The sequence below is a fragment of the Nicotiana attenuata genome, chromosome 12 (assembly GCF_001879085.1).
Source record: "Nicotiana attenuata strain UT chromosome 12, NIATTr2, whole genome shotgun sequence".
NCBI lineage: Eukaryota > Viridiplantae > Streptophyta > Magnoliopsida > Solanales > Solanaceae > Nicotiana > Nicotiana attenuata.
The window spans coordinates 19253917-19265090 of record NC_032000.1 but is presented as its reverse complement, the minus strand read 5'-3'; positions in this window follow the sequence as shown (position 1 = coordinate 19265090).

Sequence of the window (11174 nt, the reverse complement as noted above, 5' to 3'; positions counted from 1 at the left end):
GACAGGCAGACCACCTGAGGGTGATGACCTACAAACAAAATGAGGATCTTGCATGCCCACCTGTAAAGCAGAAAAAGAGGAAGCAAGGATCCTTCAAAAATCAAGTGATCCAAGATGAGGTACAAAAACTTTTAAAAATTGGATCAATACGAGAGGTAATGTACCTTGACTGGTTAGCTAATACTCTGGTAGTTCCCAAAAAGAATGGAAAATGACGAGTTTGTGTAGATTATACTGATTTAAATTAGGCTTGTCCGAAAGATTCATTATCTTTACCGCATATAGGTCAACTAATTGATTCCACCGCAGGACATGAGCTTTTGAGTTTTTTTTATGCATATTCATGATATAACCAAATAAAAATGGGCCCTCTAGATGAAGAAAAAACTTTGTTTATCACAAACAGGGGGACTTATTATTATAAAGTCATGCCATTTGGCTTGAAAAATGCTGGATCCACATATCAATATTGGTGATTAAAATGTTTCAAGAACATCTGGAGAAAACTATGAAAGTTTACATAGACGATATGTTAGTCAAGTCAGCACAAGCAGGGGATCATTTTAAACACTTGTCAGACACTTTCGAGATTCACCGCAAGTATAATATGAAGCTAAATTCGGAAAAATGTGTTTTTGGCGTGGCTTCAGGTAAGTTTTTAGGTTTTCTTGTTTCTAATATGGGTATTGAAGTGAATCCTGCGCAGATCAAAGCTATCGAGGAAATACCAGATATACTCACGAGCAAAAAAGAAGTGTTGAGATTAACATGCAGGATAGCAGCCCTGGCGAGGTTTAAATTAAAGTCATCTGAAAAAAGCTTTAAATTCTTTTCAATATTGAAGAAGCAGAATCGGTTTGAATGGACTGATAAGTGCCAACAAGCTCTCAAGGACTTAAAGTTGTATCTATCAAATCCGCCTTTGCTAGCCAAGCCAAAAGATGGTGAAAGGCTACTCATTTACCTCACTGTGTCAGAAGCGACGGTAAGTGCGGTGTTGGTACGAGAGGATAAAGGTAAGCAATCCCCAATTTACTATGTTAGTAAATCTTTACTAGATGCAGAGACACGATATCCACACTTGGAAAAACTTGCTTTAGCATTAATTATGGCATCTATAAAGTTAAGACCTTATTTTTAATGTCATCCTATTTATGTAATAACTGCTTTCTCTCTGAGGAATATACTACATAAACAGGAATTATATGGTAGATTAGCTAAATGGGCAATAGAACCCAGTGAGTGTGATATCATATATCAGCCCAGAACTGCAATAAAATCGCAGGTTTTAGTAGATTTTGTAGTGGATTTTAGTACGAATTTAGTTCCTGAAGCATAAAAGGAACTATAGGTATTTAACGAAGCTAATCCGGGAACGTGGACCCTATTGACCGATGGTTCTTCAAACGTTAAAGGAGCGGGTTTAGGAATTATTCTGATTCCACCTTCATGGGAAGTCGTAAGACAAGCAATAAAATGTTATCCAATTACCAAAAATGAGGCAGAGTACGACGCTGTGATTGCAGGTTTAGAATTGACACGAGAACTTGGTATAGAACAAATTATGATCAAAAGTGAATCACAGTTGGTGGTTAACTAGATGCAGAGGACTTACGTGGCAAGAGAAATGCGAATGCAGCGACACTTGGAAAAGGTACGAGAATTACTTATACAATTTCAGACATGGAAGGCCGTGCAGATACCCGGGGAAGAGAATGCAGAAGCAGATGCGTTGGCAAATCTCACGTCTGTAACAAATGCAGAAAATGCATTCGTGATACATTTGTTTCATTCGGCACTCGACTAAGACAAGATGAGGTAAATTTCAATAATCTAACTTGGGATTGAAAAAATGAATTTGTGAAATTTTTGCAGTACGGTATCTTGCCTGAGGACAAGAAGTCACAATTGCTTCGACAAAAAGCCGTTTGGTATTGCTTAATTCGTGGGAATTTATATCGAAAGATGTTTGGCGGATCTTTAGCATGGTGCCTCGATCCATGACAAATGGAGTATGTGATGAGAGAAATACATGAGGGTCATAGTGCCAATCACGCCGGGGGAAGATCATTGATAAAAACATTAATAAGAGCAGGATATTATTGGCCAAAAATAGAAGAAGAAGCAGAAAACTTTGTAGCCAGGTGTGACAAATGTCAACGATATGCCAATAACATGCCCCGCCTGGTAGAGTTGTTGCATCCAGTTATTTCATCATGGCCCTTCATGAAATAGGGCATGGACGTTGTAGGGCCGTTGAATCAAGCTAAAGGAAAGATACAGTTTTTATTTGTTTTAATAGATTATTTTTCAAAATGGATAGAAGCAAGTGCTTTCAAACAGGTGCGGGAAAAAGAAGTCAAGGATTTTATTTGGAAAAACATTATATATCGATTTGGGATTCCAAAGGAAATCGCGTGTGAAAATGGCCGCAGTTCATAGGCACGAAAATTACAGAATTCTTTCAAAGTTGGCGGATTAAACCGATTACATCCGCACCTTACCACCATGCGGTCAACGGACAATCCGAATCGAAAATAAAGTTATTATCAATAACTTGAAGAAGAGATTAGCAGAATAAAAAGGCAAATGTCCAGAAGTATTACCGGGGGTGTTATGGGCTTATCAAACGACGGCAAAACAAGTACGGATGAGACTCCATTTTCACTTGTATATGGTGCGGAAGATTTGATTTCGGTAGAGATAGGTGAACCAAGTACGAGATACACATATGCTACTGAGGAAACAAATAAGGAGGAGATGCGAGTTAATTTTGATTTATTAGAAAAAAGGAGAGAAGCAGCATTAATTCGAATGGCATATCAAAAACAGATGATTGAACGATATTGCAGCAGGAAAGCTAGTTTGAGATACTTTAAGATTGGGGACTTCGTCTTCAAAAAGGTGCTTCGGTCAACAAAAATGGCCAATGCAGGAAAGTTGAGCCCAAATTGGGAAGGTCCATATAGGGTTCGAGACATCGCTGGAAAGGGAGTGTACGAGTTGGAAACCATGGATGGCAAGGTATTACCATCAAACTGGAACGCAACTCATTTGAAGAAGTATTACTTCTAGACAAGGAAAGTACCCACGGTCAAGTATCACACAAGTTCAATTTTTTTAGTTTTACTAACCATTTTAGATGATAGGCAAAAAGCTGGTCCGTACCAAATGATGATATTAAACCCGAAAGACATGTAGAATGCTGAGTTATTCCCGGTTTAAGTTGCAACTTTTCTGAAAAAGACATGCAGAATGTTGAGTTATTCCCGGTTTAAGTTGCAACTTTTCTGATAGAAAAAGGGTTATGCAGTCATCATCTAAATAATTATCTCCGACTCCCGTTCGTATTTTCATTTTCAGGGACTGGACCAAAAGAAAGTATTGATCCAGTGTTCGAGATTTCATACTTCAAAGCTCTTACACTGGGGGACTATGCATATAGCAGGAAGCAAAGAACCAAAGAGGCATAGTTCAGTCTGAATAAAAAACCTTGAAATTTTTTCGAAGGAGTTTGAACTCACAAAAAAGGATGCAAGATATTCCATATTCCCATGAGTTTTAAGTTAAGGCAAAAAATGTAGTCACGGGATAATACGCCCCAATTTGTATTTAGAAATCTACTACAATGAAAGCAGTTATGAAAGTGTTGTATGAACAGTTATGGAAATGATGCCTCAAATTATTTCTCCTTTCATGTCTACTTCATGTTTCATATATTTGCACCAATATGAAGATGAGACGTCATCTTCATCAGTGTCATTAACATAAAAGGGCCCTCTTTTATAGAAACCCATGTTTATCAAAGTCAAGGATTATTAAGTCATTTTTAAATGCAACAAAAAGCTCAAAAATTAAAAGGGCATAGAACATAATATGTGGCAAAAGCAACTGGAGCCTTCATATATATTAAACCCCAAAAAGACAGGGGCAACCAAAACAAACTGTCCAAAAAAAGTTGTTAAACTAAGGAAAAAATAACGTAAGGGGTTCCAAATATAGACCAATAAAAGAGTAAGGAAAATAAAAGCTAAGGAGCATCATCAACAGGAGAAGAAGGATCAAATTGGGAGAAGAGGCTTGAACATCAGCTCCGCCAGGAACAAGTCCATCTCCATCATCCTTAGAACCTTCGTCTTCAGGTGTGGAAAAGCTTTAACGTTGTTGAAATTTGTCAATTGCTTCTTTAGCCCTAGCAATCTGAGCATTAAGGTCAAAACCTTCCTGGTTGGCTTCAATTAAAGTCTCGAGGCGAGTGTTCAGAAAATCCCAACTAACATCCAGCGATAACTTATCCTTGAGGGCCTCATAGTCCTTCTCCCACTGATTAATCTCAGCTCTGAGCTCTTCTTTCTCTGCTTTCAAGGCTTCATAGGCTGTCTTCAAAGGGGCAAGAGTACTTTCCAAGAACTGAATTTTATCTGTAGAGGTATGGAGATCTTACTAGGCTTGGGTAAGTGTCTGAACCAATTCACCCGCATAAACCTCTTTTTGATTGAGGAGTTCTTTCAAACCCCTTATCTGTTCAGTAGCCTTGGAGAGTTGTTCAGCAAAAGAGGATTCCAGTATGTCCTTGTCCTTCCCGATATGACTGTAAGAAGCTTTTTCAACCGCTAACTTAGAGAAAACCATCCTCATTTGTTGCTCCAAAGTATTCTTCTCTTCTGCAAGAACTTCCTTTTCCAGTTGAAGACCTTCGAATTGTTCTTTCCAGTTGTCAGCCTCGGTATGCAATTCAATAATTTGCTGGTCAGTCTAAGAAACTCTTTTCATATGCTCTGTGGCAATCAAATTAATCCAAAAAAAGGTAGGGGAGGAAGAGTTATGAATGAGAAAAAAGAAGGAAGGAAGTGTAATTAAACGTATACCTTCAAAGAAGAATGAACAATGTCATTCATTAAGGTTAGTGAGCTATGGTTTTCTAACTTCTTCTTCTCCACGGGGCCTAGCAATGGCTTCAATCACACATCAGCTTGACCAGATTTCCTCAGTAAGTTCCCGCCTTCAGGGACCTCAATTACAACTCTTTTCATCTCCCTTCTGCTGCTAGAAGGCTCGGGTTCTACATGAGAAGCAACAATGGAAGCAACAACCGGAGTACCATCAGGTAAAGACACAGGGGGATTAATGGTAGATGGAACTGGAAGGGAAGCAAGAGTTAATTCTTCAGAGACAAGCCCGAAACATTCTTCACCCTCGAAGCCGTTGGCTAACAACCTATCAACAGGATTAGATGGAGGATTGACAGCATCTTCATCAGAAATCACTAAAGGAGCATTTTCTTGCTCATCTATGAGTCTGAAAGGAATTGAACTTGATTGAGGGTCATGAGAAGAAGGATTTTCATCATCAGAAACCACTCGTCTCCTGACGTGCGTTTTTTTACCAAAAAACCTTCTTCTATCTCCTCTTCCTTCATCAGTTTTCCTCTTGGAGGAAAAAGTACTCAAAATCTGTTCCTGGGCAAGACTCACAGAAAGCTTGGTTGATGGAACAGACATGGGACTAATGCCGCGAATAGCAAACCCTAATACAAAATTGGGAGGATGAAATTTTCTCATATGAACAAGTAAAAGAAGAAGAAGAATTATGAAGGTAAAAAGTACCGTGCCTTATCACTTTCCAATCAAATTTTTAAGAAAGAAACTTCCAAGATCCTTTGTCCATAAGAGCAGCAATCAACATCTAAGAAACTTCCAATATCTTTTGTCCATAGGAGCAGCAATCAACATCTTTTCTACGCAAGCACGAAAGTTGGGAATCTTATCAAAGACTTTCATGGTTGCTGAAAAAATGGGTATGTGATTACATGAAGTAATTCGAGACAGATAAAAAGAAAAAAGAGAAGAAAACTTACGTCCAAAGTTATATTTTTCGGGAAAAGGCATATTTTCTTCACCTACTAACCCACTAGTGGGGGCAAGAACAAAGCGGGCGTACTAGCCACGCTCCCAGCCATACTCAGGGCTAACTAACACAATTTTACATCTAGCCACGAGGGAAAAAACTCCTTCATGAAATAACTTGAGGGAGTAAAGATGAAGTAAGTGTCGAAAGGTAAAAGGGACGAAAATCAAATCCGATAAGTAACGAAGGCATGCTACAGCCCTCCATACGATGAGGCCAATCTGACCAAGGCACACATTAAAGTAGCGATAAAACTCAATGATAACTGGATCAATGGGAGGCTTAAACCCTAAAGTAAAAGGGTAGGTATAAACAAAAGAGAAACCGGCATGGTAAGAGGTTATTTTTTGGTTGGCACCGGGGACTAAAACTAGGAAATCTGGTTTCCAATGAAACTCCCGTCGAACTAAGTAAAGAAGATCGGCAGTAATTAAACTTGGATAAAGTTCAGCAGGGTTAAGCGAAGCTATAGAAGAGACTTGATTTCTCATGGTCTCACGATCTATTACAAAAGAAAACTCTTGAGGAACAATCTCTGCAATTGTAGGTTCATGCACAGATTCATTTAGGTCCCTATTTCTAGAAGAAGATCTAGGGGCTAGAGGTGCCCTAGGCCTAGAAGAAGATGGTCTGACAGAACTACTTTGAGAAGCGGAGCCACGATTAGATAATGAAACCAAGGCTACGAAGTCTACCACCTCTCCTACTTCTAGCAGGGGCAGTGGAAGGAGCAAGTTCATCAACGATCATAACTTTGCGAGGGTCTGGTGTTGACGAAGACATGTTTATCAAAGGAAATACAGAAGAAAGGGTACAGAGATACGAAGAAAGATTAAGGTAATGGATACTGTAGAAAGAAGACTTCAAGAAATAAAAAAGAATGAAGTATTTATAAGAAGATACAATCGTCGTTCAAATTGGTCATTATGAAGCGTCATAATGGAACCGTCACTTTCTGACTAATGCAGCCGCAGAAAAAGCGCTAAAAAGCGCAAAGAAACTGCAGATCCAATCGCAAGAAGCCACGTGTCATGGGCATTAAATGAATGTGACATACGTCGCATCGATTCTGAAGGAGACATGATGACACTTGAGAAACGACGGCAAAGAATTCCCACCATAAAAACTTACCACTTCCCGAATATTCAGTTGAGAATATTCAGAAAGTGGGGGGACTATCTGTATTGGTGGAAAAAAGACATGACACGTGGGTTGTCAGCAAGCTAATGGGGCATGACGCGTGGAGGATCGATGTAGCGACAAGTGGCATTCGCAACAAGAAGAATTAAGAATGCATAAAAGTCACGGGAGAAATATCCACAAGGTTATGTAGAGAAAAGAATTTCTTTGATCTATTCTTCCAAAAATTATTGGGAAAATAAAGTAAATCTTGGTTATCAGTAACTCGTTCTATTCTAAATATTGACTTTGACCGAGAATCTATTTTTGGTTAAACATGGACCTGAAATGGTTGAGTGCAACTTGAGCATCACATTTTGCACCAGCAGAAAATGCTTTAAAGAACTCTGGATAGGTAAAAGCTCTGAACACTGGTTAAATATTGCTACAACTAACCAAACCAGTGGCAGGTTTAATTATAGACTCGGGCGACTGACCAAGAAAAACCCCAATCGTTGTTCGAGCCTCTTTCGGGTGTGTCACTATGCAATGAACTGGAGTTGTGAATTGCGTTTAATATAGTATAGATATAGATTACCCTTAAGAAATAAGATACAACTGCATACATTCATTTCCTTCTATGAAGTTTTTCTCCAATTATCAAAATATCTAAATCTTATATTGAGATATACTAATAAATTATCGTGTTAATCTTGTGAAATATTACATCAGTATATTGTTTGACCAAAAAGTGTTAAGCATTTTGTTAAACTAATTAATGAGGAAAATAGAGGATAAATCTTAACCAAGGATAATTGACTCTAGATCAAAGCACGTTAAATACGAGAATAAAATATAATCAAGCTTATAACCTTTTTAAGATTATAAAAGATATCAAACATAAACGATAAGCTTACATTCTTTACGTACTGTTCCGTAATATAAGAACAAAGAAGAAAAAGAAGGAATGCCATTGACAGCTGCATGATCTATCTTTATTGATTCAGCAATGATGATTACAAAGATTTGCAACCAAGATCTAGACTTTCGCTTTATTCGTTAAAGATCTCCTCCTGTTCTTCTGTCCCTTTTTCTTGAAGGAGAGAAGCCCCCTCCTCTGTCTTCTTACCTCCTATATATATTATAAGTATTCCTTTTTGTCCAACGTTCCTTAGCCAGAATACCCCCATCCCTTGATTGTATTTTACGTCGCTCCCCTCAAGTATCACGACATATAATTTGCCGTACAAGCTTTCTGATGGCTCGATCTCGGCAGTGGCTGGGATACTTGTTATTATTACGCCTTGTGGATACGACCACGACTTAGTCGACCCCTTACCATTCCTCTTAGCGCTAATCTACGTATGGTCAGATTTTGACCCATACAGTTAGTCCCTCCGCCCGTTAGGGTCGCCTCTTGGCAAGCTCGATGGGCGGACTCTGTCGATCTGAAAATTGGGAGAAATTTGAATGCTTTATACGAGGGACGATCACCTCGTGGGGAGGTAGCGACGTGATGTTTCGAGAGCTGTGTCAGACCGTCACGTCAGTTCAGAATGTCATCAATATTTCTCATGCGTCATTATGGCGCACGTTTTCTATGCATTGCGTCGTTTCCCGTGCCCTTTCCGTTTTCTAACTGTCGGCCCTTGGTTTTCCCGCTCAGGGCATTTATATCCCTATAAATAGGGGGGAGCCTCTCATTTGAATGTTACACTTTTCAATTGCTTAAGAAAGAACTTTACAAATCTTCTCCTTCTCCTTTAGTCTCTCATATTTCTGCTTCTGTTTGGATTCGCTATGACCATTGTCTTTTTCCTTTACCATTGTCGTTTCTTTCGATCAAAGAAAAGATGGCTAGTGCTTCTTCCCACTATGATAAAGCTGTTGGTGCTCCAGTGCCGGAAAATGACATACCCCTACTCGAAGAGGGAGTTGAAATGGCGGAAGACGAGGGTTTTTCGACGGTAGATGAGGTGGTTCCCCGCCCAGGGAAAGCGAGGGCTGACTTTAACAGCCCCGCCGGAGATGAGACGAAGCCCTTCTTTTCTACGATGGATGCGTGGCGCTCACGGCGTTCAAAGCCAAATGTGGGATTTCTGATCATATTGAACTGGTTCCGGCGGATCAGGACATAGTGCATATACACTGTCCGGGCTACCGCGCTTTTTATGCTTATCCCTTTGTCGTCGGGTACACGCTTCCTCTACCTTCCTTGGTGGTGGATTTCTGCCGCTTCTATGAGGTGTGCCCGGCTCAACTTTCTCCATATGTGTACAAGCTTTTTCTTATGCTTATCAAGTACGCGGAGCTGGACGGCCGAGGGATTTCTCTACGACACCTGCTTCACATCTTCGCCCCCCATTTTCTTAGGGTTACGATGATTCACATGCGCCGCCGAGGAGCGAAGAGCTTGGTGGTGAAGATGGACGATAAGGCAAATCATCGCTTTTGGGAGAGCTTCTTCTGCGTCCGAACAGAGCACGTCGTGTCGAACTCGGTGGGGTTTCCTAAGACGTGGAATTTCGCTCGTAAGTTTTCCTTTCTATTTACTTTTTGCAATTTTTCTTAAGTTGGTCGTCGGTCATCTCCCTTTAACGACCTCACTGATGATTTGCTTTTGTTTTGTAGCCGAGAGAGTACCTCCCCCGCTAGTTACTGATATCCGCGAGTGGGTGAGCGCAATTCTCCCCCACACGGTGGGGATTCGTGAATGGGCACCCTTTCATGAGAAGCTTGGTCGCAAGCCTCTTGTCGGTGAGTTGGCTGGTTGTGGTCTTGCTTTGTTCTCTGCTCCGTAGTTTCTTTAACCTTATCTTTGTATGATCAAATCCCTTCTCATTGGCGGGTCGGAGAGGAGTGAGAAGGGCGAGAGCTCCTGCGCTTGCATTTCGTCAAACGACTCCCTCTACCCGGCCCACACCAAGAGCTACTGCGGACAGGGTGTACAGAGTTTCGTTGCTCGGCGGACCGCGTCCCCGATCGAAACCGTGCGCTTGGAGGTTGCTCCTCGGCCGGAGACTCCCGTCCCCGCAGTCCATTCTATGGGCGAACCCTCTCGCGTTGTTAGTGGAGAGGCCCCGTCGAAGAGGCGAAGGGTAGTGTTGGAAGGGGATTCTTTAGCTGGAACGCCCTCGAGGGGCGACCTTGCTTCGACGGTACCTGAAACCGGCGGTGGTGCCAGGTTGGGTGCAGAGGCGATACCCGTTGTGAGCATTCAAGAAGCTATTGTGGTGGAGGGACGGAGTTTCGTGGCTGTCGCTACTGTTTCGGGCGGCCCATCGACGTCTCGGCCGCGACGTACCCCATCTTCGGCCAATGAGAGTTTGAATAGCGTCATGGTGGAGGATTATGAATCCGACTCTGACATTGATCCTGAGTGTAGACATGTGATTTTTGACCATCCCCAAGATTTTTTTATACTTTAGCATGTAAATATTTAATTTAGGCCTAATATAGCTATTTTAACTATTTTTGATTTCTTTACTTTATTTTCGACATAAAAATGGAAAATTACAAAAATATTTTAGTTTTATATATTTTTTCATAATTTTAAATTTTTTTTTAAAAAAAAATAGTACCTTGTTTTTATCTCTATATAATTTCGAAAATACAGAAATAGTTTCATGTTTAGTTTAATTAATTAGGATTAGCTTTGGCATTGTGTAGTATTTTTATCTTATTTTAAAAGGAGTCAATTAAGGTGTTGGATTATAATTTTAAGAGTTTTACAACCCAATTCTAGGTCCAATTCGGATTAGTCCATTAAGCCTAGGGACCCTTCTAAACTCTTCTTTGGAACAAAAACAAATAAAAAAGACCCTAAGAACTTAACACAAAAAGACCCAGGACTAATTTATAAAATACACAAAGATACACCTAAACCTAGACTCTACCTATAAAGTAATGCTTGAGAAAATCTAAAGGAGAACATAGACGCTCTGCTAAAATCAGTAACGCCGCAGAACAAACACACCCCCCCCCCCTGCGACATCATCTCCTTCGTCACCCCGCCGGAAAACACCCCCATCAACGACCATCCCTAAATCTTCACCAACCAAAAACACCCCTAAGCAGCCGAGCTTCTCATCCTCCAACCACACACATACGTAGCAGTAGCACCTCCACCAAAAAACACGCACACAGGC